Source organism: Carassius carassius, chromosome 29, assembly GCF_963082965.1.
Source record: "Carassius carassius chromosome 29, fCarCar2.1, whole genome shotgun sequence".
In the NCBI taxonomy this organism is placed as follows: Eukaryota; Metazoa; Chordata; class Actinopteri; order Cypriniformes; family Cyprinidae; genus Carassius; species Carassius carassius.
In genome coordinates, this window is record NC_081783.1 from 13,499,274 (window position 1) to 13,526,335 (window position 27,062).

At 38.9% G+C, this 27,062-nt stretch overlaps 1 protein-coding gene across 3 annotated transcripts in view; it reads left to right on the plus strand.

The window, feature by feature from the left end:
* Positions 1-27,062, plus strand: part of LOC132109654 (leucine-rich repeat and immunoglobulin-like domain-containing nogo receptor-interacting protein 2) — a 383,416-nt gene that overhangs the window by 195,490 nt on the left and 160,864 nt on the right. For all 3 annotated transcript variants that reach the window (XM_059515916.1, XM_059515917.1, XM_059515915.1), the window contains one exon: positions 18,432-18,520. The gene's annotated coding sequence lies outside the window, so the exon portion shown is untranslated. The remainder of the gene's footprint in view (positions 1-18,431; positions 18,521-27,062) is intronic.

The following is a 27,062-nucleotide window of genomic DNA, read 5'->3' on the forward strand; positions in this document are numbered from 1 at the left end:
AGCAGGCACTTTTATCCAAAGCGACTTACAGTGCATTCAGGCTATAAACTTTTTATAACTTTTATAACTATAAAACTTTGGATTTTGAAAATTAAAAACAACATAACTTTACTCAATTAAACAAAATGACTTCGTGTTCATTTTGCTGAATGAGATTCAAAGATCAAGTAAAAATATCTCATCTTCCCATCACTAATAACAATTGCAGCCGGATCATTGAGTTTACACTTACATTTAGCAGAAACGTTTATACTCATTTTCCAAAATAAGGAACATCATAAGCATTTTATCATAAGATCCACAATGTTGGCAATGCCAAGTTCAAGTATAATATAGATTACTACACAGGCTAGAGCAGAAATGAAATTCAGAAGAAAAATAATCCTAGATCAGAATCAATTTGATGAATCTTTCAGACTTGTTTTGTGAACTGGAGCAACGAAATCATTGAAAATATTTGACTCCTACTGACTCAATTTTTTTATTCAGAGGTAAGGCACATGAACTCTGCAGACTCTGGATTTTCAGCGAATAACTGCTTTTTCTTAACCAGAGACAAAGCTACACTACAGTAATGGCTGTTGTAGAGGTTAAAACAACAATGTTAAGTCTAAATCATGTCCTGACACATCCAGGCCCAGTAGGAACCCTCATATTAAACATTAACGCAGAGATCTAAGAGGGGGTGGTTTTCTGACAAGCCACAATTGCGAATGTCAGAGCACAGCAGAGAGCAGTTGTACACCACTGCAAGCACACAGACTAGCCATGGAGGCATCACATTGTGTTCTGGTCACCCCATGCTTGAAATGGTGAAGCAAGAATACAGTTGCCAGCCATCTTATTGATAGGCCAAGTTACACTACATTGAAATCATGACAATGTCAGTTGCTCAGCTTGAAGTACACCACTGCCACGTTTACTCATGAACACTTATTTTTGGACTCACGTGTGACTAATCATTAATTTCACACAATTTCAGAACTTTTCAGATGTTTTTACAGAAGAAAGTCAGTCATACAGGTTTAAAGCGCCATGATAAATGATGCAAAGTAAATGGCATGAGGGTGATTAAATGACACAGTTTTCATTTTGGGTGAACTAGCCCTTTAAGGAGAAATAACTCAATATGTTGAATTAAAGGGAAAGTTCACCCAAAAATGAGTCAGTCAGTGTACTGTTTGAGTAAATGAATTACTCAGGGATATTGGTTTCTTTGAACTCAGAGGAAATGTCAGCCACATTAAAAAAGTTAACAGCTTAAGTCATTTGCGGATTAATGCGTATTGGAGATGCGAACAGTTTAAAATGATTCAGTTCGATTTGGTGAACTGGTTCAAAAAGATCCGGTTACAGCGAATGATTCGTTCGCGAACCGGATATCACAAACTGCTTTGTTTTGAACTGTCTTACAACAGACACGGAAGAGAAGACAATGCTGAATAAAGTCGTAGTTTTTGCTATTTTTGGACTTAAATGTATTTTCGATGCTTCAAAAAATTCTAACTGACCCTCTGATGTCACATTCACTACTTTGATGATGTTTTTCTTACGTTTCTGGACATGGACAGTATACTGTACACACAGCTTCAATGGAGGGACTAAGAGCTCTCTGACTAAATTTAAAATATCTTAAACTGTGTTCCAAAGATAAACGGAGGTCTTAGGGGTTTGGAACAACATGAGGCTAAGTTATTAATGACATAATTTTGCAAATTGGGCGAACTAACTCTTTAAAGGGATACTTCTCTCCAAAATTAAAATGCTGTCATTAATCACTTACCCCCATGTCTTCCCAAAATCGTAAAAGCTTTGTTCATCTTCGGAACACAATTTAAGATATTTAGGATGAAAACCGGGAGGTTTGTGACTGTCCCATTCACTGGCAAGTAAAATACACTGTCGAGGTCCAGAAAAGTATGAAAGAATTGACATGACAGTGTATTTTACTTGGCAGTGAATGGGAATGGGAGTGAATTTGGGGTGGAGTGTCCCTTTAAGGATTAGCATTACTAAATCAACATTTATTTACTGTTAATAAAAATATGCACTAACATTCATTAGTTTTCCTCACCTTTGACTCTAAAGTGAGATAAAATAGTAACTTATCCTCTTTTTTTATACTTCAACTAAAACATAGCAGCCTGGATTGGTTAATGAGGAAGCCTCCCAGTGCAAATTAGGCCACCAAATATATATAAATGCGTGCTTGTGTGATCTTGTGCTTGACAGATATGTTTTCCATTTGTCAGAGGTGCAAATTAAATAAGCAACCCAATGTTTCCTCTGTGTGTTTTGCACAGCATCTTGCTAATGATCAATGCCGTTCAGAGTGAAAAATTTTTTTCACTTTTGTTTGCGTTATTGGCTAGGTAAAAGCAGGAGAATTAATTTAAAAGGTCAAATATGCACATAAATTAGTTTATTAGTAATGATACACTAATTAATTGCAGACACGTGACGCTTGATTTTCTAAGCGTACTGCAGTGGTTTACCTTCCTTGAATTTGAAAAGTGTGAAATCTCTCATTCGTCCTTCTGAGGTCACAGCAAGTAAGCCTTTGATGCTGATGTTATCTACAGGGCCTGAACAGGATGACCCCCACTCCTATCTCAGGAGATTCAGTGGATTTTGCACTTTCCTGCTGTTCCTCTTCGTGGTTTGTAGGGCTAAATTATCTCTCTCCGATTAAGAGTTTTCAGTAGAGTTTGGACCATTTGTCGGCTGTTGTGGTCTATCATGCCAGGTTGTCTGCTCAGACATTGTTTTTGGAAATCGGGTGCTATTATCTGTAGTCGCCCAGAGCCTGGCACAGGAGGAGGTTATTGTTATGGCTGTTAGCGTTGCCAAGCAAACCATTCTGTCTAAATCCTTGAAATTATATTGCAGAAGGGAAAAGCAGAATTTTAAAAAGGAGTCGTATAGTAAAAAAAAAAAAATTGGAAAAACTATCTGGGGATGCTCACATAAATTGTTGAGAAGCCATTATTAAGACAATGGGAAGAGGAAGCAGTAATGTGTGATGAAAGTACGGCATGAGCCATTGCATTTGCAAATAAGGAAAATTACATTTAACATGTGCAAACAGCTCTGGCTCCAGAGCAAATTTGTTTCCCTCTCTGTTTCTTTTGGCCTGTAATATAGAAATACAGAAAAACATTCCATAATGTGTCACTCAGTACTGTAGCATTAGTCACTTTTTTTATTGCACTACTTTATGGCACTCAGGAAACTCTGATCATGGACTGAATTTGAGAAAGAGTCACAGTCACTTCTTGTTTTGTACCCTGTCTGTTTATTTGGCTTCATTTTGCGGTGATTATGTCAACATCAAAATGTCTGCGGTTGTCACATGAGAACGTGTTTTTTTTGTTTGTTTGTTTTTTTTCTCAGGCTGAATAGTTTAATGAAAAAGACATGGCACATTCATACAATAAACCTGGACTGTGAAAACCCCGTTGAAGGAATAAAATACACACAGTTATGAACTGTGCTCTTCGCACTTGGTGTGACAGCAAGTTGAAGGCAGAACTTGTAAAGAATGTAGTACCACTATGCCTAAAGTCTCTCTTGAATGGCACAATATCGGAATGTACACAACATGCTTGGCCCTTTCAAGTTTCAATAAATGCTCTGTTAATTGAAATCAATAAGAGGAAGAAAAAAACCACCTGTGAGGGGGAAAATCGATGCATTACTTTACTTTTATTATAAGAAGTGAGGCAGAGGCCATTAGGTTTCATTCACTAACCCTATTGATTGCCGGGCCAATAATTTGTTTCGGGTCCAAAGTAAGTTTTTCACCCCATTAAGTTCCACCATGGGTTCTGCGGACTGAGTGAAGCACAGCCTTAATCATCATTACCACCTGCCTGGTCATTTCTGCACACAGTCAGATAAAACCACTCTGATTATGGATTCCTCAGTTCTCTGTGTCTGCTTATGCCCACCATTTGCATAATTGTCAGATGGACAATGTTGCATGAGGCTGAAGGTGGAATTATGTGAAACAAAACAGAGGGAGAGTGAGGCCAAAGTGTTAGTGCATGACTGTTGGCTCATCTATCTATCTATCTATCTATCTATCTATCTATCTATCTATCTATCTATCTATCTATCTATCTATCTATCTATCTATCTATCTATCTATCTATCTATACTCTATCCACTGATTCTTTCTCAGTCATTCTACATCCTCACACCAGGCAACTTCTTTAGAAAGATTCACAGATTTATACTGATCTTAGAGAATTCAAGATGAATCTCTGGCCTTTGAAAGAAATCAATGATTCGGCCAGGATCTATCTGTCAACAGTCATTGATCTAACCGTACACATTGTTGAGAAGTGAAGATTCAATCAGCTGTTTAGCCACAGAGTGCCTGTCTGTCAGTCATAGTGTCAACACTGCAGTTAGATGCAAATTCTTCACCACCGGAGGAACATTGTTCTTCAGCCTCATCAACTAGGTTATAGGCAAAAGAAAAAAAGAAAAGAAAAACCTGCACGACTGAAGGATGTCATTCAAATGATATATTATAACTGTCTTTGACAGCATATAAATAAATAAAAAATCACTTTTAATATGAACATCTTACAATACTGAATTAATTGAAACCATAGGTTGATTTTATTTATGATAAATATGTTCAACATAGTCACATTAACACGGTTAACTCTTTTACCTAATTTAACATTAGCATAAGGTTTCATTCTGTTCTGTGTGATTTCTAACAAGATGTTTAAAGCACATACGCACACAAATCAGCTAAAAAAATTAAAATGTTAATTTTCCACTGCTACATTGATACTGTTTCACTTATACTGCATACTTTTATGATAACCTCACATTTATTAGTCCTGGATTTCAATTAAAATACAATTGCTTTTTAAAAAGATTTTTCTTGGCCAAAGTTGCTGATAACTGTTTGCGTCACTTTGCGTTCTGAGAAGTTCTCAAAGTTATTAAATGTCTCAAAAGTTTTGGATGCTGTCAATACTTTGCCATTGTACATTTCAGCATATGCAAATAAACAGCCAAAACAAAAATAATTTTAATTATTTTTTACCTTAAAAAGTACAGTTTGTCCTTGCAGCCAAAAAGTGCATAACGTGATAATTTCCTCTAATTTCCTTGTATAAACCATTACTGTTGTTAACTTATGTCAAATACGTACGTCTCCTTCGCATATCTTCTCATCTGTTATTATTTTAAACAATGTTTTTATCTTTGTCAGCTTTATCATTGGCATGGCAAGTCACATTATTGTAGAGAATGAAAGCATGCTGAAGATTATGTTTCAGATTAGAGTCTAAGTGAGGAATCTCAAATAAAATGAAAGCTGAAAGCAGCGTTTTCATTGTCAGCTTGAGAGAGATTGCTATCCACTGGATAAATGTTTGGGCTCTGGGGTTCTGATGTGACCGTCTTCACAAACAACTGATACAAGCTGTTAGTATACCTAAACGCCACTTCAGAGCTCATCTTTTAGCAGTGTGCCCTTCTCTGACCAGAAAAATGGTGAGGAACTACAAAGTGAAAGTCTTCAAAATGTCACCTTTTGTGTTAAGTTAAAAAAAAAAAGACATACAGGTTTGGAATGACATGAAGTAGATGAAATCTTCATTATTTTGAACTATGCAGTTAGACATGTAGACATTTTAATGTCAGCTGAGGTTTACTGGTAATGCTGTGGGTCAATTCAGTGCTTAACTGTGATCAAAAAAAAAAAAATTTGAATAATAATGTTATGAACTCAGGAAGTTTTCTCAGGTCAAGGGTTTGTTCTTCAGCATGGGACAACATAATGACTTCACCTGGGAGAGAGAGAGAGAGGCAGATTGGACAGAAAGGTCACATGTTAGAGCTTCAGACATAAAAAAATAAGGAGAGGCTGAAAAAAAACAGCATTTTTTTTCCAGCTTCATCTATATAAAAATAATAAAGGGCTTGCATGCAGAGTTTAAAAGCTATCTGAGATGTAGTGCTGCAGTCGACTTTCCATTTTATGACCAGACAAGATGATGTAAAGAAAGGAAAGATAAGAGCACTGAATAAATAAAATGATTATGGCACTCCTTAAATTATTAATGTCTGTGCCTCTTTGAGGGGACAATATTCAGTAAGATTTTCTTCTAGTAAGATCTGCAAGAGTGTAGTGAAGTTACGTAGCAGAAGTTTGTGCTGAATTCTGTTGCATTGTATAACCTACTTATAAAATATGTAGAAATCTATGAACTTAAATCTCTCTTAATATTAATAGCATAATAAATGTTCTGAGTTCTGTGCAAACCTTGTAAAAATGAGTGCAGGTGGTTTCAAAGTGGACCTGTTGAATTCTGTTATTTGCATTGTTTACATTTAAATTGCATTTCTAACTTGGCAGCCATAGCGTTGTATTAATCCGGATGCGTTATTATATGTCACACATAATGATGTGCAAATCTGATACTTAAACTAATTGGGCCAGCTGCTGAGCAGCAAAAGGCTACAACCCAAAGAGACAGAAAGAGGATTAAAGATTTAAGAAGCCCCTCTTTATTTACACCTCCTGTGAGTTGATTGTATTTGCAGATTCACAGTTAAGCTCTTATGTTTGGTTTCTGCTTTTGTCCATCTGGATTTCTTAGAGTATAGTCATAAATTAAATATGGATAAATATGAACACTGTTCTTTTTTTTCTCACCTTCATCTGGACTGTGTATATGTGAGTAAGTGTCTGTATGTGTCTATTCAGCTCTCTGTTAAGTCAAGCAAAAGTTGACGGGCGTTTTGAAGCCCCTCGACTGACCCTATGCGTAGGCACGATTTGGGAATCCAAACTCCCCGCAGAGGCTTGTGACATTTGGATCACAAACGTCTGAGTTTCTAGCAGAATGCCTCTCTGATCCGGCTCTGTCTGACCGTGACAGGACAGGCTCTTCTGGGAATGTGTGAACTTTGTCATTACCTGAGCTACTTAATTACTACAAGTACTTCCTAATGTCAGATATTTGGTTGATGAAATGTTATTAGAAAATAATAATAATAATAATAATAATAACTGTTACTACATAACAAGGAAAAAATGGTAATTTTCTGCTAGGACAAGTTTACAGACATTTACTTTAACCCTAAAATGCAACACAATGCAATGCGTAATTTAAAATTATATATGTATATATATTCATATACATATAATTTTTTAATGACATGACAGCCCTAATTTTTAGAGACATCCATCGCATTTGGATTAAATTGATGCTTGAAAAGATAACTGTTGAACTGTTGCCAGTAAATAGAGTAATAGCATGTGTCAACATGTATAACATTCAAACACTGATGGATGCTGAATAATTCAAAGAAAATAACTTGGCACAATGATTATTCTGAACGTTATAAGCTGCTGCAGCTCAGACACCAAGTAGTGAGATATTTCCTTTTTAAATGCTTCTGCTGTTTAAAGGCTCTGGCATTTTCTACAGGACAAATGGCTTACTGTGTTTATTCCTGAACCTCAGTAGTAAAGAGCACACAGTCTCCCAGGAAACTGTCACAGCCTTTTTACTGACCATCACAAAGGACATTTCCTGACCAAGAGCATCCAGGCATGGCATTTGAGCAGAACTTGTACTTCGTGACATTCTTTGTCCATTTGCATATGCTGTTATTTTGTTCCGTGAGTAGGCAATGGTGGATGAAATGTATTTGCTTTTGATTGCACTTGTAGTTCACCCCCCAAATAATTTGCATTTATTTATTTATTTACACTTGAGTTTACTTGTTACTGCAGCTTTTGAATGTGTTATGTGTATGTGTACATCTGTGCATGTGTTTGTATGTGTATGCAAATGTGTGCATGATGTCTCTGTGCTTGAACAAGCTGGTAAAGTCATAGCATAACTATAGAGCTGGCGTGGATCAGCATGTGTGTGATCCACCAGTGCAAACAGAACAAATACCAGTTGGGAAAAGCTAGGTCCAAACTATCAGTGAACCAACGCACCACAAAAAAAACACAACACAATGCACAATGAAGCAGCCAGCGCATCAGCATGAACCGCCAACAACATGCAGATTCACTGGGATGATTCCAAGAATGTCCATTTTATTGTTGTGTAGTTTGTGAGAAAAATATATTCATCAAAAAGAAACAAAGCATAAACAATCAGCTCCAGTGTGAAGAGGCAGCGGTTATTGAGCAAACTTCATGCATCCATGCTAAGAGGTGCTAGTAAAGTCCAAGACCACTGAGAAAAAGAGCCTGTGTGTGTGTGTGTGTGTGTGTGTGTACAGTTTTATGAAAATGCCATACCACTTTGCACTTTAATTTTTCAATAAAATCTCACTTGTTTCACTGTCCATGAAGCATGATCTGCTGTTTGTTTTTTGTTTTTTTTGCACTCTCTAATGGACATGCCTACTGGCAGACAAGCCTTTTTGCTTATCTCTCTTGTTTACTTATGATTTTAACAAAAACATTCATTTGGAAGAAAAAAAACACGGCAACATTAAGCCTGAGTTAATTAAAATTTAATAAAGAATCTACCGCAAGCCTATTATCTCATTCAAGACTTAACCACCAGGAAATGGGTCGTTAGATTCATTTTCTCCTTTACATGCACTCGCACACACTTGTGTGTTTCAGATGAACATATTTTATGTAATTTACCTCAGCAAGTTTTCTAACACAAATGCTTCAGTTTTTATTAGGGGACCTTTTACTGATTTTAGTCCAATTAGTTTGTCTCTAAATGCACCACATAGTGAAAAGCAATGTTTTCAGCTGAGCTAAAACAAAATCACTCCTATTTACATCAAACAAGGACTGCTACACTGTAAATAAATTCACAATGGAGGTGTAATATTCTGCTTGCTTCAAATAAACACGTACCTTGCATTGCACTGTAAATGGAGTTAGACTCTACTTAAAGCCAACCGCAGTGTTACTCTCAAGTTACTAATGCAGTTTAAAGAAGAAAAAGGTTCTGCAGACAATTCCATTAACGCTCTGCAAACTCTCAGCTGACTGCAGGTGTAGGCGTTCTCCAACAACACTATAACACAACAGCACTCAGAAATAGTAGCAAGCAATAATAACTGCTAAGTGTTTTTCAGTTTGAAACTAGTCAAATGGGGGAGTGAATCGTGCCAAAAATCAGGCAAAATGTGTTTAAACATTTATTAAATGTATTTACTTTTAATTTCTCCAGGCAGACGAGTTTTCCTACTCATCTATTGCGCAGTAATGGAAACACAAAGGTGGCTAAGCTTTGATGGGATAAAGAGCGGGACTTTGTATTAGTGCTAGGAACAAAAGATGGAAAAAGATGAAAGTGGCAGAGAAGCTGAGAAGAAGAAAAAAACAAACCTACAAAAACAAACATTCATTCATAACTGGTGAATTATAGTTACATAAATATCAAATAACATGTGTAAGCGGATACTCTAGTCCACAAGAGGAGACTGAGTCATGTTGACAAAAAACTGAATCTGAGCAAACACCAAGAGACACAAAACAAACTCACAGGCACATATATTTATGTATGTATGTATGTATGTGTTTATATATCTATATATTTATTTATAGCTTATTATTAGTGTTACTCTGTGCGTTAGTGTGGATTTTTCAGTGATATTTATAATTATTTCATGGCGACAAGGAGGTACATCTTTATGAATGAATCATTTGAGTCATTCAACTAATGGATCCTTCAAAAATGTTGATTCATTCAGTAAGACCACCTCAAAAATGGTGCTTGGAGATGCGTAAAGAGTAAAAGTGGAACAAAAGATAGACAATATTGAGTGTAATAAGTAGGTTATTCAATATTAACCTGTTGTTTCTTAGATATTTGTTGTATAAAAGCAGTCATGCAGTTGGTCTGAATATGAGCAGGGCTGTGTTTACATGGCTGCAAAATGATCCGTGGATTATTTACAGAACAGCGCTTGTGTAATTTATATAATAATTTAATATATTAACAAGACTATTATTATTGTTGTTATTATTATTAGTGAGAATTAGTGAGAATACAGGAACTTATCACGAAATGCCTTTTCTATCATCCTCCAACTAATACCTTTGAAATTTAGAAGCCTTTTTTCTAAATTGAGAAGGCCTTTCCCTTATTTTCTCATTACTTTTTCATTTTACATATTCCACTTCTTTTCTTTTCCCTTTTCCTTCCTCCCTTCTATTCTTTTGTAAGGTAACTAAACACATTTGCTCCTTCGATAATGTCCGCTCCTGTGAGGATCCTCATTAGGTCTGTGCACTAATTAATCCTCCGTGATTTCCATGTGGCTTTCTCTCTCTTTTGCACTCTCTCTACCAGCCCTGCAAATCCTCACATGGTGGATTACTCGTGCCCGTGGGTGGGAAGAAGAAGATGAAGAAGAAAAAAAAAAGGATGTTCACAAGTCATTTACAAGAAGCAAATTTAGGTTCTAACGCCCACCTCAGGAATTGTAACGAAGGAAAGACCTTTCATTATCTCTTCGTATAACAAAAAAGGCAAGATAAAGATGCCAGCTATGATCTCTGTGACTGTCACATGGTTGATCCAGAGAAGAAACAAGGATATTTAGGTTGAGTGGATATGAGTAGATGGGGGTGAGTAGGCTATACTCTCCTGAGCATAGTAGGCTTATGGGTCTCTTCTATGACTTATCCTCTAGTGGTGGGCAGTCTTTCTGTACTGAATCAATCTCAGACATCCCCTGTCTGCCTCCAAAGCCCTCTAAAGGCCTTAAAGCTGAGAAACTTAAAAGTGCGAGCCCTGCACTGATGACCTGCTCACAGCTTCCAGAGTCAACCATCAACTCCACAGTTACAGAAAGAGACTCTCACTTCCTGTGGCCCAACATGATCTCATAAAAATTCATAGATACAGTATGTGTCTTGTGGTTGCAATATACATAAATATATAATGTCTTATAGACACTGAAGGCTAAATAATTTAATGCATTACTACTTCTGAAAAGTAATCATATGAACCACTTTAGATATGTACATATTTTTAATTAATCATTTTATGTTTGTAGAATATTGTAGAAAATGTACAGTATATATTAAAGAAAATAGGTTTATAGTAGCATTTTGTGGCTACAGTTAATCTCACTCTACATTTATCTGTTTTTTTTATATTGTTTTTAGGTTCAGGTGTGGTGAGGTTATTAATCAAATATACCTTTATAACTGAATATATTTCCAAAATTAACTTATGCTCACCAGTGCTGCATTTATTTGATCAATTCTAGGTGTGTCGTGATATACCTGTATTGATGATAACCGTGATATTCAAAGCAACAATTATCGATGTTGTGTTAATTAAGTGTGTGACGAGATACGGTTATTAGTGATAACCGCAATATTTAAAATGAACAGTTCTCTTATGATAACTCCACATAAAATACTCCAGTGCCAGTAACTGGTTGAGCTCCCAGGTGGCAGTATTGTGCCTTAACGCTGACACCTGTGACACAAGAAGAAGACACAGTGCTCACAGCTACTTCGAGGAGAGCCATGTTCATCAGAGTAATGCTGGGTACACACCAAAAGATAATCGGGCTGATTTTGGGCTGATTTCCCCCTTTCCAACAATCCTAGCTACGTCCCGATTATCTTGATGGTTCTACAGATTATCTTATCAGATTTTCCCTTGGTGTGAGGTGTGTTAAGAATGTCTGAACCTGGTTGGAAGAACGTCGAAGCCGCCCTGATCGTGAATCATAAATATTCAACATGTTTAATATTAACGATCAGAAATCCTGATGTGTGGGGGGAACCCTGAGGAAAAATGTGCGAATGCTCTGGAGATTATCAAGTGAAACAAAACAATATCCAATCAGAAAGCGAGATGATAGAAGACGGAAGCAGTCATGACCATTGCTCACCTCTAGCTCGCTCTGTAACTTGTACAGACCATGTTGCCACTGTCTCCACGACTTCACCCAAACCCTTTTCTTTTTTTTTTTTCATGAAAATTTTCTGTGAAAATAATTCCAAACACTATCATTACAATTTCTTCCTGCATATTGTCTGCCATGCTTATTCTGAAGTCTCGCAAGATTTTGCTGTGTTCACAGTCGAGACTCTGGTTGAAAATCTGTTTGTGTGTGGTGTGCTGTCTTTGTCACATCATGGCGCATCACACACTATTGGAGCAAAACAGTTAAATCAAGGAATTTTTGTATCCTAATGTATGTGGTCTATCACATTTTGAAAATCTTATAAGAGGTAAAAAATATTTTGGTGTGTACCCAGTGTAAGTTTACATTAATTTACTAGTCATAGAATGGGAAATATTATATTAACCTGTTAACAGCGGTTTTCTGTGTTATTTTAATAAGTACCGCATTTTCTCTACTCATCTTGTTTTTGTATTTGCAATCAATACAGCCTGTGCCTAGTTACACTTTATTTCTGTGTTCAAATCTATTAACAGTTAAACAATTAAAACTAATCTTGAAAAATTGAGTGACCACATTGCTACATTAAACTCTGTAAAATGTTAAGTTGGTCGCAGTGCCATGCACTTAATGCCTCATCTGTCACATTGTCTGGGTTGTGTCCCTGGGTTTCCACTAGATGTCCTCCTTTCCCACGGTGTCTGTCACCTTATTAACTGTCTGTTCCCTTATTTGGTCACCTTCCTCCTTGTTGAGTTAATTGATTATTCCCCACCTGTCTCCAGTTCCCTCATTCACCTTCTGTGTATTTATACCCGGTCTGTCTGTGTATGTGTCACGGAGTCCTTGTTGATTGTTTAATTCATGTCCGTCAGCTCTTGTCCTTGCCTTGTGTTCGTGTCTTGTTTATGTTTGGATGGATGTTTTGGTCTCGACCCCTGCCTGGACTGTTTACTCTATTTGGATTACCCTTTAATAAAAGACTTACCTGCAATTGGTTCCCTCTCCCGTGGTTCTTTGTAACACCGATCGTGACAGAAGGACTCCGTCATGCAAGGAACCAGCGGTATGTCTTTTTCCCGCTCCCCAGCCAGGATGGCGGAGCGGAGGGCGAAGTATCTGAAGTTGATCGCCCTCCGCCAAGAGGGCAATGAGGTGGGTGCCCTGGCACAGGTGTTCTGGTACCTGGCCGAGGGCATGGGATACAATGACGCAGCCCTTAAAGACTATTTTAATGGCGGGCTGGATGATCCAGTGTCTCAGGAGGAGATGGCGCAGTTAGAGACACTGGAATTCTGGGAATTCGTGCGCTACCTGCAGCATCGGCTTCGGTGGGATGCCCCAGCCACTTCTGTCTCTTCCGGCGGGGTGGTCGTCAGCCCAGCACCACTGCCCAGGATGGCAACCAGCCAAGCGCCACAACCCAAGATGGCCGCCAGTCCAGCACCACTGCCCAGGATGGCTACCAGCCAAGCGCCACAACCCAAGATGGCCGCCAGTCCAGCACCACTGCCCAGGATGGCTACCAGCCAAGCGCCACAACCCAAGATGGCCGCCAGTCCAGCATCACTGCCCAGGATGGCTACCAGCCAAGCGCCACAGCACAAGATGGCCGCTAACCCAGCGCCAATGCCCAAATTGGCCACCGTTCCAGCGCCACAGCCCAAGATGGCCGCCAACCCAGCGCCAATGCCCAAATTGGCCACCAGTCCAGCGCCACAGTACAAGATGGCCGCCAGCCCAGCGCCAATGCCCACTTTGGCCACCGGTTCAGCGCCACAGCCCAAGATGGCCGTCAGCCTAGCGCCACAGCACAAGATGGCCGCTAACCCAGCGCCAATGCCCAAATTGGCCACCGGTCCAGCGCCACAGTACAAGATGGCCGCCAGTCCAGCACCACAACCCCAGATGGGCGCCAGCCCAGCACCACAGTACAAGATGGCCGCCAGCCCAGCACCACAGTACAAGATGGCCGCCTGTCCAGAGTCATGGCCCAAGATGGCTGCTTGCCCAGCGCCGCTGCACAGGATGAGAGTCTCAGCTGACCATCCAGAGTCGAGTCAGGTGCCAGTGGACCATCCAGAGTCGAGTCAGGTGCCAGTGGACCCTCCAGAGTCGAGTCAGGTGCCAGTGGACCCTCCAGAGTCGAGTCAGGTGCCAGTCACCGCTGTTCCTCCAGAGTCGAGTCAGGTGCCAGTCACCGCTGTTCCTCCAGAGTCGAGTCAGGTGCCAGTCACCGCTGGTCCTCCAGAGTCGAGTCAGGTGCCAGTCACCGCTGATCCTCCAGAGTCGAGTCAGGTGCCAGTCACCGCTGATCCTCCAGAGTCGAGTCAGGTGCCAGTCACCGCTGATCCTCCAGAGTCGAGTCAGGTGCCAGTCACCGCTGATCCTCCAGAGTCGAGTCAGGTGCCAGTCACCGCTGATCCTCCAGAGTCGAGTCAGGTGCCAGTCACCGCTGATCCTCCAGAGTCGAGTCAGGTGCCAGTCACCGCTGATCCTCCAGAGTCGAGTCAGGTGCCAGTCACCGCTGATCCTCCAGAGTCGAGTCAGGTGCCAGTCACCGCTGATCCTCCAGAGTCCAGTCAGGTGCCAGTCACCGCTGATCCTCCAGAGTCGAGTCAGGTGCCAGTCACCGCTGATCCTCCAGAGTCCAGTCAGGTGCCAGTCACCGCTGATCCTCCAGAGTCGAGTCAGGTGCCAGTCACCGCTGATCATCCAGAGTCAGGGCTAGTCACCGCTGATCATCCAGAGTCAGGGCTAGTCACCGCTGATCATCCAGAGTCAGGGCTAGTCACCGCTGATCCTCCAGAGTCAGGGCTAGTCACCGCTGATCCTCCAGAGTCAGGGCTAGTCACCGCTGATCCTCCAGAGTCAGGGCTAGTCACCGCTGATCCTCCAGAGTCAGGGCTAGTCACCGCTGATCCTCCAGAGTCAGGGCTAGTCACCGCTGATCCTCCAGAGTCAGGGCTAGTCACCGCTGATCCTCCAGAGTCAGGGCTAGTCACCGCTGATCCTCAGGGACTGAGTCAAGTCACCGCTGATCCTCAGGGACTGAGTCAAGTCACCGCTGATCCTCAGGGACTGAGTCAAGTCACCGCTGATCTTCAGGGACTGAGTCAAGTCACCGGTGATCTTCAGGGACTGAGTCAAGTCACCGCTGATCTTCAGGGACTGAGTCAAGTCACCGGTGATCTTCAGGGACTGAGTCAAGTCACCGGTGATCTTCAGGGACTGAGTCAAGTCACCGGTGATCTTCAGGGACTGAGTCAAGTCACCGGTGATCTTCAGGGACTGAGTCAAGTCACCTCTGATCTTCATGAACAAAGGCAAGTCACCTCTGATCTTCATGAACAAAGGCAAGTCACCTCTGATCTTCATGAACAAAGGCAAGTCACCATTGATCTTCATGAGCAAATGCAAGTCACTAATGATCTTCATGAGCAGTGTCAGGCAAGCACCAATCTTCTGGAGTCCAGTAAGGACACCAGGGAATTACCAGAGTTTCGTCGTCCCGTTGGTCCAGCCGCACGGAGGTCTGCTCCGCCTTGGGGGGCTCTGGTCCTGACCATATGGCTGTGGTGGTCTTCTGCTCCGCCCTGGGGGCCTTCCGCCCTGACCACACGGCTGTGGGGGTCTTCCGCTCCGCCCTGGAGGACTCTGGCTTCTTCCACAAGGACGTGGTGGTCTTCTGCTCTGCCCTGGGGGGCTTCCGTCCTGACCACATGGTTGTGGTGGTTATCTGCTCCGCCCTGGGGGGCTTCCGTCCTGACCACACAGTTGTGGTGGTCTTCTGCTCCGCCCTGGGGGGCTTCCGCCCTGACCACACGGTTGTGGTGGTCCTCTGCTCCGCCCTGGGGGACTCCAGTCTCCACCACACGGACGTGGTGGTCTTCTGCCCCGCCCTGGAGGGGCTTCATGTTGTTTTTTGTTTTTGTGTTCACTCCTGTCCCTGTTCCTCTCTGTCAGTCTGGCCCTCCGTCCCTCACCCTGAACCTCCTCCAGTCCTCCTCCCTCCTGGTCTCCCTGTTTGGTGTTCACACTTCTGATGTCTGTTCCCCATGTTTTTCTTTTCTGGCCCTCCGTCCCTCCCCTTGAGCCTCCACCTGTCCGCCTCCCTCCTGGTCTCTGTTTTGTGTCTGTCGTGGAGCGTCTGGGAGCCGCTCCGTAGAGGGGGGGTACTGTCACATTGTCTGGGTTGTGTCCCTGGGTTTCCACTAGATGTCCTCCTTTCCCACGGTGTCTGTCACCTTATTAACTGTCTGTTCCCTTATTTGGTCACCTTCCTCCTTGTTGAGTTAATTGATTATTCCCCACCTGTCTCCAGTTCCCTCATTCACCTTCTGTGTATTTATACCCGGTCTGTCTGTGTATGTGTCACGGAGTCCTTGTTGATTGTTTAATTCATGTCCGTCAGCTCTTGTCCTTGCCTTGTGTTCGTGTCTTGTTTATGTTTGGATGGATGTTTTGGTCTCGACCCCTGCCTGGACTGTTTACTCTATTTGGATTACCCTTTAATAAAAGACTTACCTGCAATTGGTTCCCTCTCCCGTGGTTCTTTGTAACACCGATCGTGACATCATCTGCGGTCCATGGCCATTCGTCAATAAGGTTTTTAAAAAGAAAAACTCAATAAACAAAGTAAGAAATGATTTGACTGATATCTTTCCCCCCAAGGTTTCTATAGATATCACAATATATATCGATATTGTGAATTCTTATGGCCACAATAACCGTGATATGAAAGATGTAATATCGTGACAGCCCTAATCAATACATTAAAATCATTAATATTTTAAAATATTATTTTCAATGTCAAATGTCATTTATTCCTGTAATGGCAAAGTTGAAGTTTCAGCAGGCATTACTCAAGTCTTCAGTGTCACCCGATCCTTCAGAAATTAATATGCCAATTTTGTGCTGTAGTTTTTCTTATTATCATCAGTATTGAATCATCAAAATTGTTGTGATGCTTAATATACTTTTTTCAGGATTCTTTTAAAATCTCTTTACTTAATTTTTGATCAATTCAATCCATCTTTTCCAAATAAAATTACCAAATTCTTTACAAAAAAAAAAAGAATTCCCCCGACTATTGAATGGTAGGGTACATGTAAACATTACCTACAAATTATCATAAGATCAGGCTGAATACCCACAATCCTCTCTGCTGTCTCATTAAACCAACATTCAGACATTTCTTCTTCTCATCATCCCAAAAGACCCAACGAGAGAAAAAAAGGGGGCGTTAAATGTATTTAATTCTTTGTTCATCCTAATAAATTGAGTGGGCGGCTGTTGAACGGATGCTGACTTTGCGGCTTCATCTCCATCTTTCATTTCCAGTCTTAAAATAATGCGACCGGTTGCAATGGAAGTTGATCACACTTAACAGTAGAATATGTAAATCCCGGCACTTGAGGAAACCATCAATCCTCCATATTGAGTGGGAATGCTGGCATGCAATTGAATGTCTCTCTCATTGCAATGTACTTTAATCTTCATAATCCTGAGGTTTGAGGAATACTCTAATCCATAAGCAAGCATTGCCACATATATTCATTCTTAGCCCTCCATTGGAAAATGGCACTCAACTGGAAGTAAGCAGTACCCATGATGGTGGTTTTTGATCGATAACCTCCGCATCTAGCCACTGATTGAAATACATATTTGCCGTGGAGTTGTTTCTCTCCATAATGATCTAATTTCATATTCTTGCCTCAAACAGTTCCTCGCCCCCTGATGCATAAGGCAAGCTGTGAATAGAGCCCACCCAGCATAATCACGTAAGATTGACTGTGGCAAAGGGATTGCTAGCTAGTTAGCACTTGACATGGGAGATAACTTTATGGAAAACATTACACCTTATCTGTATTTCCCAGGAGAATTTCACCTGCTGTCTTTATAAGGCCATTTTGTGGTAAACAGGCTTTACCTCAGGGGATTCAAAACTGAAAAAACATCTCTGCACTATATTACCCACCATAAAACATGCCCGAATATCCAGATAATCAGCACCATCATCTTTTAAAGTTTTAAAATGGCTCATTACAGGGCCAAGTAAATTAAGCACCTTATTCTAGGAAGCAATAGGCCGCAAAGTCAAAATATGCTCATGGGCCAGGTGCCACTGTTTCTTTTATATAGACAAGATAAATGCTGAATAAAAGTGTCTGTTGTGGTTTAGATCGCTTATAAACCCAACCCAGCCTAAGGCTGAAGCTGCATTTCTTACAGATGGCATTACAGTATAGTTCAGTTGCTGAGCAGGAAGATACAACAGTTTAATGAGACAGCAGGAGAAGACTGCAGTTTGCCCAGGAAAGCCATTAGGCAGTAGAGTCAGTGTGGGTTTGAGGCAGTAAATATGGTCAAATGTCTCCCGATTGTCCAGGAGCTTCTCAAGTCAGTGTATGCCACAATATGTTCATCCATGTCAGTATAGCCAGGCATCAGATGGATTTTAGATGAAGCACATTTATCTGCTTGTTATTTTCAAGCACAGTAAGATAAATAGCTTCTGTTGTTTGTCTCATTTGCAGATCCTGCTGTGAATTCTGCTGTTGCAGTGGTCTTCTTCGAGCAAATATCCACCCCACACATTGGCATCTGTATTCAGAAGGCCTGAGAGGTAAGATACATTTTAATTGTACTGAGGGTCTGTGGAAAAGTGAAACTCAGGACTCAAAAATAAAGATGGCCTGGTGGCAAGGAGTGTTTCGGACCACTTGACAAATCTAAAATGCCCTTTTTGGGCAATTGATCTGGGCCGGATTTCCCGATAACTATTGATCTTAGCGCTTAAGAGCGTTTTCTATGAGTAATTTTATGATCATTCATTATTGTTTCACGTGCATTTCCCAACAATGCACGTAAAGCAATGTCACGTAGCTGTGCTTTAAGTGCTACTTAGGAGTCGCTATCCGTTGTCAAGTGCTGAAATGTCACCTTATAGAATGGCTCTTAATTGTGGTACACGATCGTTTATAGACTTTAACCTAATGCTGTGTTCCAGGCAGACAACTTGGATATAATAACTATAATACAATACAATATTATATTATAGTGTTGAAAATTATACTTTACATAATAATATATAATGTATTTTTTTATACAATATAGAGAGAGAAAGAGAGAGAGAGAGTGACGTTATTTCCAGGTCTAATACATAGCTGGTTTTCGTGCACTTCAGCAAGTCATTGACATATTTTTCCCCCCAGTCTTTGAAGCATTTCCTATTACTTTTATTCTTTTTTTTTCAGTCATTTAATTTAGATGTGTATTTCTTTTTTTCTGCCCCTTTTAATTATTTCATTTATAAATTAATTAAAAAATAAAGAAAACAAGTCATAAAGTGTACAATAAAGCACAACCAAATCCTTATATTATAATCACATTGCACTTGAATCAAGTTAAAAGTGTAATCTGCCGATTGTCCTGCAGGTGACCACGTAAATCTGTCTTCTTATGATGCACTTAGGGCTTTACAATTACTCCAGAGCACCCGTAGATCTACAATGATTTTCAAGTGCTACTTAAGTTACGATGCTTTTGGGAAACAGACTGTAATATTAAGATTAGTCATACAATCGTTTTTACAAACTTCTTAGGCTTACGAAGCTTTTGGGAAATTCAGCCCTGGATCGTGTTAATTTTATATGCATTTCGAGCTCAAATTTTCTGTTATGTGTTCTTACCAATATATCAAACTTATTTAGAAAAAATAAATAATAATAATAATAATAATAATAATAATAAAATAAATAAATATATACAGGTGCTTTTCAATAAATTAGATTGTCAAGGAAAAGTTAATTTCAGTAATTCAACTCAAATTGTGAAACTCATCTATTAAATAAATTCATTGCACACAGACTGAAGTACTTTAAGTCTTAGGTTCTTTTAATTGTAATGATTTGGCACAAAAGTTTCCTGCAAAGGTTTCCTGAGCCTTCAAATGGTCTCTGACAATCATTGACACCCTTCACAAGGAGTGTAAGTCACAAAAATGCATTGCTAATAAGCTGGCTGTTCACAGAGTGCTGTGTCCAAGCATGTTAACAGAAAGTTAAGTGGAACGAAAAAACACGCACAACCAAGCGAGAGAATTGCAGCCTTATGAGGATTGTCATGCAAACTGGATTCAAGAATTTAAGAGAACTTCACATGGAATGGACTGAGGCTGGGGACAAGTCATCAAGAGCCACCACACACAGAAGTGTCAAGGAATTTGGCTACAGTGGTCATATTCCTCTTGCTAAGCCACTCCTGTACCACAGATAACGTCAGAGGCATCTTACCTGGGCTAAGGAGAAGAAGAAATGGACTGTTGCCATTGGTCCAAAGTCCTTTTTTCAGATGATAGCAAGTTTTGTATTTCATTTGTAAACCAATGTCCTAGAATCTGGAGGAAGGGTGGAGAAGCTCATAGCCCAAGTTGTTTGACGTCCAGTGTTAAGTTTCCACAGTCTGTGATGATTCGGGGTGCAATGCCATCTGCTGGTGTTTGTCCATTGTGGTTTTTGAAAACCAAAGTCACTGCACTGATTACCAAGAAATTTTGGAAATGTTCATATTTCAACAGGATTTGGCACCTTCTCAGCCTGCCAAAAGCACCAAAAGTTGGTTGAATGACCATGGTGTTGGTGTGCTTGACTGGCCAGCAAACTCACCAGACCTGAACTCCATAGAGAATCTAAGTGTATGGGCTATTGTCAAGAGGAAGATGAGAAACAAGAGACCAAACAATGCAGAAGAGCTGAAGGCCACTGCCATAGAAACCTGGGCTTCCAGACCACCTCAGCAGTGCCACAAACTGATCACCTCCATGCCACACCGAATTGAGGCAGTAATTAAAGCAAAAAGAGCCCCTACCAAGTATTGAGTACATTTACAGTAAATTAACATAGTTTCCAGAAGGCCAACAATTCACTATTTTTTTTTTTTTTTATTGGTTTTATGAAGTATTCTAATTTGTTGAGATGAATTGGGTTTTTGTTAATTGTGAGCCAAAATCATCACAATTAAAAGAACCAAAGACTTAAACTATTTCAGTCTGTGTGCACTGAATTGATTTAATACATGAATTTCACAATTTGAGTTGAATTACTGAAATAAATTAATTTTTCCACGACATTCTAATTTATTGAGAAGCACCTGTATGTATATATATATATATATATATATATATATATATATATATATATATATATATATATATATATATAATAAAAATTAAAGGGGTCATATATTGCTGCTATAATGAACATTATTTTGTGTATTTGGTGTAATGAAATGTGTTTATATGGTTTAGAAAAACACATTTTCCACATACTGTACATTATTATTTCTCCTCTATGCCCCCCCTTCTGAAATTTTCACAAGGCTCATCTCTCTGAAAAGTGAGGTGTGCTTTGATTGGCCAGCTATCCAGTGTGTTGTGATTGGCTGAATGCCTCAAGCATGTGATGGAAATGTTACGCCTCTTAACATATTGTGATGCCTTGTCCGGCCGGAGCGATGAGACGAAAACATAAAACTCAGTATAAACATGATATAAACATGGTTTCTAGTCGTATTTTCTTTTGGAAGGCAAAAAGTAGTTTCACTTTCTCAATGAAAAATAACATTTTTATACAACAGTTCTTTCTGGTCCACGGATCTGATTGTCTGATAAGAGTGTGATGTTAGAGTCCAACAAAACTCCAACAGCCATTTCACCTTTTGTATCACTCCGCTTTGTTGCATATTTCTCATAGCAAGTGTCATTGCGGATGCCCAAATCCACTAGAATTTTACAAATAATACTGTTTTGTGTCACAGAATGTAGTTTTAAGTGTTTTTTTTTAAGATAGAAAGTATTTGTTTGGACTTCAAATATGCGGTTTGTTAATAGAGAGAACATCTGTATAAAAAATTTTGCCTACAGCCAAATCACAGTCATGGAGATATACTGTAAAGCCATATCTCATTTATACTCATGTGATATTGCTCATATTTAAGCAAAAAAATAATAATAATAATAAAAATAAATAAAAAATGTGAAATGATATTTAATGTAATATTTACTGTAAAAAAAATATAATAATAATAATTCTAAAGTTGAGAAAATGTAAAAATTTAAGGCAACCAGTTTCAGGAGTTTTTTGAGTTGTTTTTTGAACAACATGTCGTTTTCAGTTTATACAACAACAACTTCAGAAAACTAAAAAATCTCCTGAAGCTGGTTGCCTTAAACTTTTATGTTTTCTAAACTTTTTATTTTTTTCAGTGTACATAATTTCTATTCTAGTTGTTAGGTCCTGAAAGTTGTCACAGGTATTGGTGTGCTCAACAAAGCACATGACAAAGAAGTATCATCTAAGAGGTTCTGTAATAATCCACAGGAGAAAACAAGCACAACCAAACACAAATCAAATCGATAGCAGACAAAGAAACATTGGAGAACACAGGATTTATAAACAGTGAACGTAATCAGGGTGAAACAAAAACAGGTGTGGAGCTTATTAAATCAAAAAGCATGGCAACAAACTAGGCAAGAGATAGGAAACACAGAAAACTAAACCAAAACAGATCATACATTTGACAAAAGTAGTTCAGTAATATAAAACTATCACTTTGTAAACAAGTATAGGCTTACTTTGATGCACACGATTGTTTCCTGCTAATAAAACTTTGAATGATTTTTTTAAATGTGACAGAGGGAACGGGACCAAATGCCTTTGCCTAACCTTCTTCTTCATTTGAAGTCTTGTTACTCCTCTGTTCTCCTTCCTCCTGATCCGCTGTGTCAGTATGACATTTTCTCCCCAAAGGGCACATGTGAGATGAAATTACTCTGAGGTGTCAAACACGTCATCTCCACATGTTTAAATGCCCAGTTTCAAATGCCAGCGTCTGCTAGTGGAGCATTGCGCAGTGTACGTTCTGGCCACTTACGGTTCCTGTCACGTTTCTGGTTTGTGCTTCAGCGAGGACCATAACGTAGAAATACTCTTTGAAACAATTGAGAACCATTAGGTAAGAGTCAGTAGTTGTTTTTCATGTGGTCCCTTTTTTGTGCTTGTTTTGTTTTGTGAAATGAATTTAAAGAGGGAAAAACTCATACCCTCGAGGCATACTAAATTTAAGCATTTGGTGGCTCTTTTCTCGTATTTATAGCATCTGATCCCTTCCTGGGCCTGTGTGCTGGGCCTGTGTGTTTCATCCTTCCATTTGTTTCCTAATGTAGTAGACGCTGAGAGCTCTCACGATCCTCTCTCACAGGCTCATCAGAGGAGTGCCAGCACTCTAAATTTTCCTCCTAATTCAGCCATGCTGCAATTACACACAGGTCTCAAAGGCGAAACAGTTGGAAAGACCATGACTGAAATTAAAGTCTCAGCATAAGTGTGTATGTGTGTATCCTTTTCTACAGTGCCAGTGCAATCAGGATGCTAAAACGCTCTGTAGCGTTATTAAAAAAATATATACTTGGTAACACTTTATTTTAAGTCCTTTTTCACACATTACATGTACTTACTATTATAATAACAATGCATTATGTATATTTATAATGTATATGTATAATTACATGCAAGTAACACTATGCCAAACCAACACTATGCCAAACCCTAATCCTAACCTTAACCATACAGTAAATACATGTAGTTAATATTGCTCAGTACTTAAATGTATAATTACACAGTAACAAATGACCTTAAAATAAAGTGTAACCATACATTTAAATAGAAAACTTTTAACAATTTCAACATCTTTTACAATTTCAAATTGTAATAATATTTATTAGACTGTGTGTTTGATTAAAAATGGGTGTCATATATGTTAGGTTTTCCAGTCGTATTTTTATTATCATCACTATTGGGCGAAATTCAGAATAAAAGAAATAGCTGCCTCTGAGTTCATGAATGTTGAACTGGCTACACCCCACAAGAAGCTGAACTGGAATTTGAAATAAAATATCAGGAAGCTAGCTATTGTTCTTCAAAACTTAAAAACTGCATATTTAAACCAGGCTTAGTCAAGGTAACATATCTTTGTTTGTTAAATTTAGATTTTATGCTTTTCTACTTACAGTTCTTTCAGTTCTTTTCATTGTATGTCCTTGCACTCAAACTTAAATTGCAGTTCTGCATCCTGTTTGACAGCTTAGAAATTGTGTTGAAATTTAAAAGGCATTCTTAATTCATTTTGAATGATGCACAACCCTGATCGTCTGATTACATCAGTAATGCTGAGTTGACGTTTAGAACCAGGGTTAGAAACAGATACTGCTCACTTTCACATTTAGCAGAAGACAACATCACTCCCTGCCAATCCCCTTTCAGTTTTATCCTTTTTAACCTTTTAACAGATGTTAAAGGCCAACATAACTGGCCTTATGCTGTATTTGAATAACACATTGTCTGTTTATTATTATTTATGCAAATTTTTTACATATATTTTTTTTTTTCACTAATCACTTAACTTTTTTACCCAGGCATACATAGTGGTGGCCAAGGAATATTTGGGAAATATTACACCCTGTATGATTTAATACATCCAATATAGAGGCATGATTAAGCCATTAAAGACACATCTGCCATCCAAATTTCTTTTTAATTTTCAGAGAACTCGGCTGGATTCTGTGCTAGCTGATCTGATGGTTTAATTAAGTCATGTCTTTAAGAGTGATTACAGAATGAGAGCGGGAAGGCCCAACTGCTACTGTGCGTGCCCTAGAAAACACAGAGTCGCTGTGTGAACTCTTTCAGATTGACCGTCTCCACTTCCCTGTGCATCTGAAAGCTATACTTTTACACTCGAGACACAGTCCCGCAACTGTAACTCCATTCAACACTGATCCTGCAATCAGAGTGCTTGTGTCAGGGATAGCAAAGTGCTTTTTGCTGTGATTATTCACCATGTGTGGCTCATGTTTGTGCAGATTTTTAAATTTCGCAAGGTGCATGGTTTTTGAATGCTTTTAGAAGAAATCATCACAACATCATAATGATGATATTATTAAAGAGTAAATTCACATGCAAAGTGCGATAACTGTAGTGGTCACAAAAAAAAGTGATAAAGGGGAAGAACAGAGATGAATCTGCAGTCAGATATCTTTGAAATCAAGGCCCCGTCTGGTTGGCTGACAGGCAGTCGCAGCTTTGCGAAACCAGCAGCTGATGGTTAGCTTGAAGAACTTTGTCCTTTAGATCTGAAGAGATGTTTCTGTAGGGCAAAACAGTGTGAAGAAAGGAAGCTGAAATCTCATTCATTGTCAGGAGCTCTTTGAAAACCACCTCAACTTCACAGCACAGTGAAAAAATCTCTGTCACAAAGGAGAGCTCAGCAGTGCTGGCATGTGTGGTCACGTTATTAGCTACCTGGTGTGAGGGTTATATGAAGGAATGGTTAGTGCAAGCATGACAGTGTGTGCACTGATAAGTTACAACACTGGTCACAAATCAAGATGGAGACAACAGGTAAGTCAATGAAAGGCAGGTTTATTAACAGATATGGCAAAGGCAGATCGTCTGGAGCAACAGCAGGTGAGAATCCAACATAAAAAAAAAAAAATTTGATTCTTAGCTGTGCAGTGATGAACAAAGAAGGAAGATCTTCGGGGATCTTGAGGTAAGTATAAACAGGTAACTAGCATTCAGAGAGTCCCGTGTAGTGAACAGTAGACCGGATGGTGAGTGACTGGAAGGAGCATGCTTATGAATGGTGACTTGATTGCAGACAACAGTTGCGGGGAATCAGTACTCAGGTGAGTGTGATTGATCTTTAATATTCTTTGAATTGATTGTCATTGGCGGTCGGTTTTGTGTCGGTTTTATGTTCTGACTTTGCCAAACAGACGTGGATAATGGAGCTAACATTAATGAAACATCAAAGTAAACAGGCTAAAATGAAAGAAGCAAATGCATTTTTATAAGAAGGTGTATTTTTTTAAGTTAAGTATAGGTGTACTCGCACTGAAAAAAAATGTTATGTTGACTTTACTTGATTTTATTATGTCAAGGGGCTGCACAAAATAAATTTATCTAAATTCAGATATATTTTATAAGTTGAGTGTACTTATATTTTATAAATTGGTTGTACTTATATTTTATAAGTTGAGTTTATTCATCTCTTTCAGTAATTTCAAATTAATTATATTCATAATTTTATCTCAAAAACTATTTTGAGTAGACTTTACTAAAATTAATTATGTGCATCCAGAACAATTTAATCATTTAATTTTTACTTACTAAAATGAATTTTAATCCAATAGTTTTTAATATCTTATTGTATCTTTCATTAATATTCAGACAAATAAACAAACCTAACTCTAACTTTATTTTTCTGATCCAAGAGATAGATTTTTGCTCTTCCAAACAAGAGTGCCAGTAATATAACTCAGTAGTCACCAGTTTTCAGAGACCTCAATACATGATTCACCATACACAATGACAGTAACAATCAGTGAATAGTGTTTGAGTATGAATGGGTCATTTTGAGTAGAAAATAAACTCCAGGTGTCACAAAAAATTATGTTACTAAACCTAACATCAAAAGCAACCATAAAACTGTGTAAATACAACTCGAAAACAGTGAAAAATGTTACATTTTTAATGATGGGAAATACACTGAAAAAAATTATTCATTGAATTTACTAAAAAAAAATATGGTAAGTGGTTGCAATCAATTTATTTTAGCTATATTTAAATAAACTAATTTAGTTGATTAACCTTCGGCAAAAGTTGTTTATTTAAATGTAGCTAAAATAAATTGACTGCAAACACCATAAAACATTTTAGTAAAATCAATTAATCATTTTTTTTTTTTTAGTGTCTGGGATCATAACTTACTTTACTTTAAGAATCCTTGTAAACATAACAAACTCTTCCAAGTAAAATATACTTATGACTTCCAACTTTAATTTCTACAAGCTTAAATTGAGTAGCTATTTTTTTTTTTTTATTATTCTTGCCTCAACTAAATTATTTAATGTAGAAATTACTTTTGTTTTTATGTAGTATTTACTTCACCACAAAATCATCTAACTTACCTTACCCACCACCCAAAAAACTGCTGTAGAACAAATGATTAAGATTAAAGATTACCCGTCCAAAACAGTTTAACCACATTATAAGGCAGATTCCCGAAGGACTGGCTATGGTAAAGCTAAAGTTAGACGGGAATAGCTG